Raw genomic sequence first — 7013 nt, forward strand, 5'->3', positions numbered from 1 at the left:
GTGCAAACCATCTGCTCTTCAGAAGGAAATATCTTCGGCAGCCAGGAGTGGGAACCAAGCTGGCTACCCATAGCTGGGCTTCTTACAGCTGGCCAAGAAGCCAATGTTCTAGGACAGGAAGGCCATCTTTTCTGGAGTTCTTTGACATTGATTGCTCTTGCTTAGCCTAGGAAAACAGTAGAAATGATCTATCCATTTCTGCACATTCTCTGTATGAGTTACAGCCCCATCATCCATGAATGGAAATGGAGATCAAGTTCAAAAGACAGCGAGAGAATGGGAATGGCCACCAGAAGGGCCATGTCCTACTTTTCCAGTGGGAATAGACTACATCTGGGAAGCCCATGTCTCAATTCATTGTCTTTTATCAGGGGGGAGACAAGATGGCATGGAAGTAGGAGGAGGTGCCTTTTCAACCTGTACCCTAAAGTGAGCTGATTACCTTCCAAAGAACTCCAATCACCTATGAAATCAGCCTGAGATCAGAATTATACACGTCTGGATCTCTACTGGAGCAGAAGACACCAGTGTGCAGACAAAGCAGAGTGGGAAAGTCAGACTGATATCGGAAGATAAACAAAAGGGAGAGGGAGTCAAGAGGCAACCCATTGGAAAGTAATATCCCAATACGAGAGTGCCCTGCATCTGGGTACCAGCATTAACTCGGGAGTCTGGTAGAAAGCAGTCTAAAAGAGCAAAGGATCATGGGGCGCGGGGGAATTGTGGGAATCAGGGTGTTAGGGACAGGGGCTTAAGTCCCCAGACCCAGGACAGCCACCCCTGGCTCAGGGCCAGAGACAGTACTGCAGAGAAACAAGGTCTTGGTCCCCGAGCCACCAGCGAGCCTGAGAGCACGTGGGGCCTGGCTCCCATGAGGGGCTGGGAGCCTCGCCAGCCAACAGAAGCACAACCTTTTTGCAGTCCCCACTCGAGTGCCCTACCATACTTTCAGAGTCCAAGTTGTGCCCCCCGCCCTTCCCTGAGAGAGGTGCACACAGGCGCCATCCCAGTGCTCTTGACCCAGAAAGAACAGGCACTCCCAACCCCCAGCTGGGGCCCGCAAAAAAACTCAGTGTGTGATCACTACTTGGAACTTCTCTGGCAGTCTGGAGCTGCCCAGACAGCCGCCTCTGCCATGATTTTGGGTACAAGCAAAAAATCCTGCATCCCCAGCACCACGACTCAGAACCTGCACTGCCAGCAGCCAAAGGGGGAATTTATTTGGGCTCTGCAGCCAGACTGAGGATTCTCTCTGAAAGGGAAGTCGGGGTGCAAGTTGCTTTCCTCTGAACCTACAAAAACCATCAAAAGCGGTCAAGGTGAGAGAGAAAAACAAAAGTGAACAAACATAAAAACCTCCAGAGAACAAAAGCCTGAAAAAAACAGTTTCCCTAGAGCCCACACTCTTGAGGGGGGTGGGAGGGCTTAGAGAACATCATAGTGGAAGGCCCCTCCCCCAGAAAACCAACCAGGAAAGGAAAAAAAGAAAAGAAAAGAAAAAAGAAAAGAAAAGAAAAGAAAAATACAACAAGAGAACTACAACCACTACTTCATAGGACAACTTTTATTTTTAATTCCTTCCCACTATTCTGGCTCTTTTTTTATATATATAGATAATTTTTTAACCTATTTACCATCACAGTGAGATTTCCAGTACATCAAATTCCATAAAAACCATTTAACCTGAACTTTTTGATACATATACCTGTGTTTTCCTTATGCATTTCTATTTTTTAAATTTTTTTTCTTTAATTTTAGTTTAATTTAGTCTAGTTTATTCCTTTTTTAATTTTTATTTTCTAATATTCATATAGAGTTAAACTTCAAGGTAATCCCCTTCCCCAATCAATGCTACACCTATAGGTAAACCAATTTTTAATCCCCCTTTATATTAGGGTAGTTGAGTCCTTTAACAAAGATATCAGGATACATCCAGGAAGAATCAAAACAACCTTCCTTGCCCACACTGAGAATTTATAACCACTGTCCCATCTTTTTCTTCCACCAGTGTTTCTGTGTTTTTTGTGTTTGTCCTGATAGTATATAAATCTTACACTTGGGGGTTCTTTTTGACGAGGTTCTTCCTTTATTTGCATATATATATATATATATAATTTTTTTCTCTTGTTATATACTTTTATCAGTCTTTTTGTTTGTCTCTTTTTGTTTGTATACTTCATAAATCTTAACTTGGGGCCCATTTGGGTTGAACCTTCTCTTTTATCTTCCCTTTCTTTCCTGTCTCTCTCTCTCTCTCTTTTTCCTTTTCTTTTCTTTTTTTCTCTCGTTTGGGTGGGGAGTACTGATTGCTCAGAAGTGTTCCAGGGTGCACCTTCACTGCACCACAGTTGATACATTCAGCTACATCCGTTCAGCCATCTCTCTCCGAAATGACTAGGAGGAGGAATGCCCAACAGAAGAAAAATACAGAGGATGGACCTTCTGCAACAGAGCTAATGGCTATCAACATAGACAATATCTCAGAAAGAGAATTCATACTAACAATTATCCAGGCAATAGCTAGGTTGGAGAAAGCCATGAATGAGTGAACAAAATTGATTACGGCCAAACTAAAAGCGACCAGAGATCATGTTTTCAATGTTAGGGAAGAGCTGAAAGCTACCATTGCCTTTTATCATAGAATGAGGCCACCTCTCTCCCCAATCCTGTGACCCAATCTAGATACAATCATTCTCTGCTAGAACCTTTCAGTGTACTAGACCACCTGATGTCCTCAACCTTCTGAAACCCAATTTGGAGTTTTGCCCTACCTATCCTACAGTCCCAAGTACTTGGCTGGACTCCCCTGTTTCAAGCAGAAGGTATTGTGCTAAGTCAATGTCATCTATGGATATTGGAAGTGATGTCATTAGTCCAATATCCTAGCAAGCTGACCCTCTGAGGATTAAGAAACACCACTTTGTTTTGGTAGAAGGAGGCCCCCATTGGCTACACCTACAAAATCTGTCAGCAAGAAGCTTGCATTGTTTGTTCCCAGGTAGAGAGAATGCTTTCAGTCTTGGCTCTTTCTCCTGAAATTCCCAACAGTAGATCGACGACACAGCATTGTCTCAGTGGTAGCAGGAGGGTGCTTGTGACAAATGCTCCAGTGTTTGGGACTGGATCTTGGGGCAGTATGGTGCAAAAGACCTCTTCTGTACTGATATTTTCCTAGAACATACTTCCCATTCATGAACCTCCCACTTTTCAGAATGCAGGCATCTAGATCATTTAAGGGCGGTTGGGAAGCTGGCCGCCGATCACCACCTTTGCCACAGCTGACTAAGAAGCAAGCATTCCGGGACCACACAGTCAGTTTCATTTGGTTTTCTTTGGTTTTCCAGGGTTGGGGAGTTATCAGATACTGATTCACTTGCATAGCAGAGGACTAGAGTGCGAATTCACAAGCAATCCCTGAGGGCTGGCTTTGTGAGTCAGAGTCACAATGCCATGGAATATAAACCAAAAACTTGTTGGAAACATAGCAAGGTGGTGGGAATGGCCACAGAAAGTCCACATTTCTACATTTTGAACAGGAATGGGGTACATCAGGAAATCAGATGTCTACATGTGTTTGTCTTGTCCCAGAAATAAAGCCCCACCCACCTCAAACCTCCTGCCCAGCCTAAACATACACATGATTTACTGGGCATCTTCCCATGCTCTAGGCCTCTCACCATCCAGAGAGTTCTAGAATCGGCTGGTGGGGGGCAGTGGCCATACCTATCGCACATTCCCAAGGACTCTGCCAGACTCCCTAGTTTCAAAATAGGTGAAATGGCTCTGATACACTGGCTCAGACTTGCTCGAAAAGTGAGGCTGGTTGTGAAAAAGAACAAAGGGATGAAAAGGTCTCCACAACATGCCATTCAGATCCCATGTCTCACAGCAATCATCTCTCTTTCAACTGGGAGTCTGCCCAAGCCTTGGGACTGTGCATTAGGTTGGGCTATAGGATCACTTGCAATTTGACTCAGAAATAGGTGGACATTGGGAGAGATAGGAAATTTTAGTATGCCAGCATAGGATATGTGTGTGTAGGCTGGGTTCTTCATGACAGGTGACAATGGGATCATGTTCAGGCTGTAGCTACTAGTACACTCTCCTAATGAGTTTGCTTTTTCAGGAAAAATAAACATCTCCAAGCTCAGGCAAAGGGAAAACTCCACTGAATGAGTTTGCTTTTTCAGGAATAAGAAATATCTCTGAGCTTAGGCAAAGGGAAAACTCTACTGTATACACCAGAAAGTGAGTCAGAAAGTGGCTTCCATTCTTCTTTCAGAAAAAGATGAAAACCTCCTAGCCTTGGATATTTCCCCTGCCCTTCAAGTCAGTGACCAGAGACAGCAATAGTTCAGAGAAAGCCTATGAGTCCTCTCTGCTGATGCTCATGTATTTGGATCTGGGCCTTCAGTCAATATTCATTGAATAGGCTCTTTCTGCACTCACCTGGACCTGGAGAATCCTCTATCTGCCCTTAATATCTGGCCTTTTATCAGAGAATGAGGTTACTTCGCTCCCCAATGTTCTGCTCTTCGGAACAAAGGCAGTGCAGTGAGTCAAAGAGTAGGGCCAGCTGACCACCCATTCCAGTCTTTATTCCATCCAGTGAAGCAGTAAGCAGTTCAAAGAAAGAGCACCAATCTCCTGGGTGATATCAGAGACTGACATCTCTCACTGGGGACAGGACCAGAATGGAAGCTTGCCATCAACTACTGAGTGGTGGCTATGTGAGTGACAGCTACATATCCTATGAATGGGAACCAAAGTCTAGTTGGAACTACATCAAGCTCAGGAGAATGGCTACTGGGAGGGCCCAAGTTCTCTTTTCCAATGGGAATAAACACATAAGGCAAGATGTTTTACTTTATTTCCTTTTGCTACAGAAATGTGACCAGTTGCCTCTCCAAACTTCTGGCCCAGCCTACACACACATATCCTATGCTGGCATACTAAAATCCCCTATCTCTCTCAATGTCCATATATTTCTGAGACAAATTGCAAGTGATCCTGTGGGCCAACCTAATGTACAATCCCACGGCTTGGCCAGACTCCCAGTTGGGAGAAGATTGCTGTGAGACACAGGATCTGAATGGCCTGAAGGCTGAACCTAGTATGGCAGGATGAACCAATGGATGTAAATGGATACAGAGAGCCAGAGTTCTTCCATAGGGATGAGAAGGTTATCATGTTAAAAATGAAGAGACTAGCACCCTTTTCTAGTGAGCAAAGCCTATCAGGAATAAGAAACACCCGTGGGCTTGAGAAAAGGGAATTTCTACTGACTACAGCTAGAAGCCCTGTGAGCCAGAGGTGTGAATTCTTCCTGCTGAAAGAGAGAGAAAGCTTCTGGCCTTTGGCTCTTATTTATTTATTTATTTATTTATTTTTGAAGACATTTTATTTATTTATTTATTTGACAGACAGAGATCACAAGTAGGCAGAGAGGCAGGCAGAGAGAGGGAGAAGCAGGCTCCCCACTGAGGAGAGAGCAAGATGCAGGGCTCGATCCCAAGACCCTGGGATCATGACCTGAGCCAAGGCAGAGCCTTTAACCCACCAAGCCACTGAGGTGCCCCATTGGCTCTTTTTTCTATCCTTCCCAGCAGAGACTGCAGGTAGCAGTGGCTCAGGGATAACAGGGTGTTATGGGAAATGAATCTCAAGTGTCTGTCCCTGGGATTCAGTGCAGTTTTCCAGAGAAGGGCTCTTTCTGTGCAGGCCATGCCATGAAGTGTTCTGTACATGGGTGGGCTATCTTCTCTTCATAATGAAGTCATGACAGTAAGCCAGAAAGAAAGACAAGCTGGGTGCATATCAGCAGACAGACACAAGCTAACCAAGAACTAAGCAGATGTGTGTGTGTGTGTGTGTGTGTGTGTGTGTGTGTGAAGACAATGTTTTTTTGAGTGTGATGTGAGTCTGATAGGTGTTTTGGCTGGTGTGCTGTATGTGTGGTCTATACAGGTGTATTGAATAGGTGGGTATAGCTGTATGCTAGAGGTGGTGTGTGTGTGGCATGTGTTTCAGGTGTTGTATATGTGGTTTGTGCATGACGATGGAGATGTGTGTTGTATGGTATATGTTTGGTGTATATTGTTGGGAGTATAGGTGTTATGTATGTATGATCTACATGCAGTGTGTTTGGGTTATATGTGTTGTGCATGGGTTATTTGTGTGCTCTGTTCATGGTGTATGTGTGGTGTGGCTTTAGGTAGTGTCTGTGTGCTGAGAGTGGCATATCTGTGGTGTCTGCATGGTGTGTGTGTGTGTGTGTGTGTGTGTATGCCACATTTTTGTGTGGTCAGTGGGTGGTATGTTGATGGGAGATGCATGGTGTGTGTGGTTTATGGTGCATGGTGTGTACAGTGTGTGTGCTGTGTATGTTTGGAATGCTTTTCTCGGGTATTGGTGTTGTGAGTTTCTGGTATATCTGTGACATGTGTTTTAATGGGACCTGTGTGTATGTTGTGTATGTATGGAATTTTTGTTGCATGTGTAGTGCGCATTATCCTGTGTAAAGCTTTTATGTGTATGTGTTTTTTTTTTAACTTGCCATTTTAACCTTTTTAAAAATTTTTTATTTATTTATTTGGCAGAGGGAGAGAGACCACAAGTAGTCAGGCAGGCAGAGAGAGAGGGGAAAGCAAGCTTCCTTCCAAGCAGAGAGCCTGATGTGGGGCTCGAGATCACAACCTGAGCTGAAGACAGGAGGATTAACCCACTGAGCCACCCAGGTGCCCTGTGTATGCTGGTTTTTGTGTGGTTTCTGTGTGTGCAGTTGGCATATGTCTGGTGTGTGTGTGAGATCAATATGTTGAATTTCTGTGTTAAGTGTGTGGTTGATGTAAGGCATGGGTAGAATTGTGGCATGTAGATGGTTTATGCAGTGTGTGTGGGTGCTGTATGTGTGATGATTTCTGGTTGCATATGTAGTGTTTGTGAGGGGAATATGTGATGTGTTGGTATAGAGGCATAATGTATTTGTGGTGGGTTTGTGTTTTGTATATGGG

This window comes from Mustela nivalis (genome assembly GCF_964662115.1).
Source record: "Mustela nivalis genome assembly, chromosome: 3".
NCBI lineage: Eukaryota > Metazoa > Chordata > Mammalia > Carnivora > Mustelidae > Mustela > Mustela nivalis.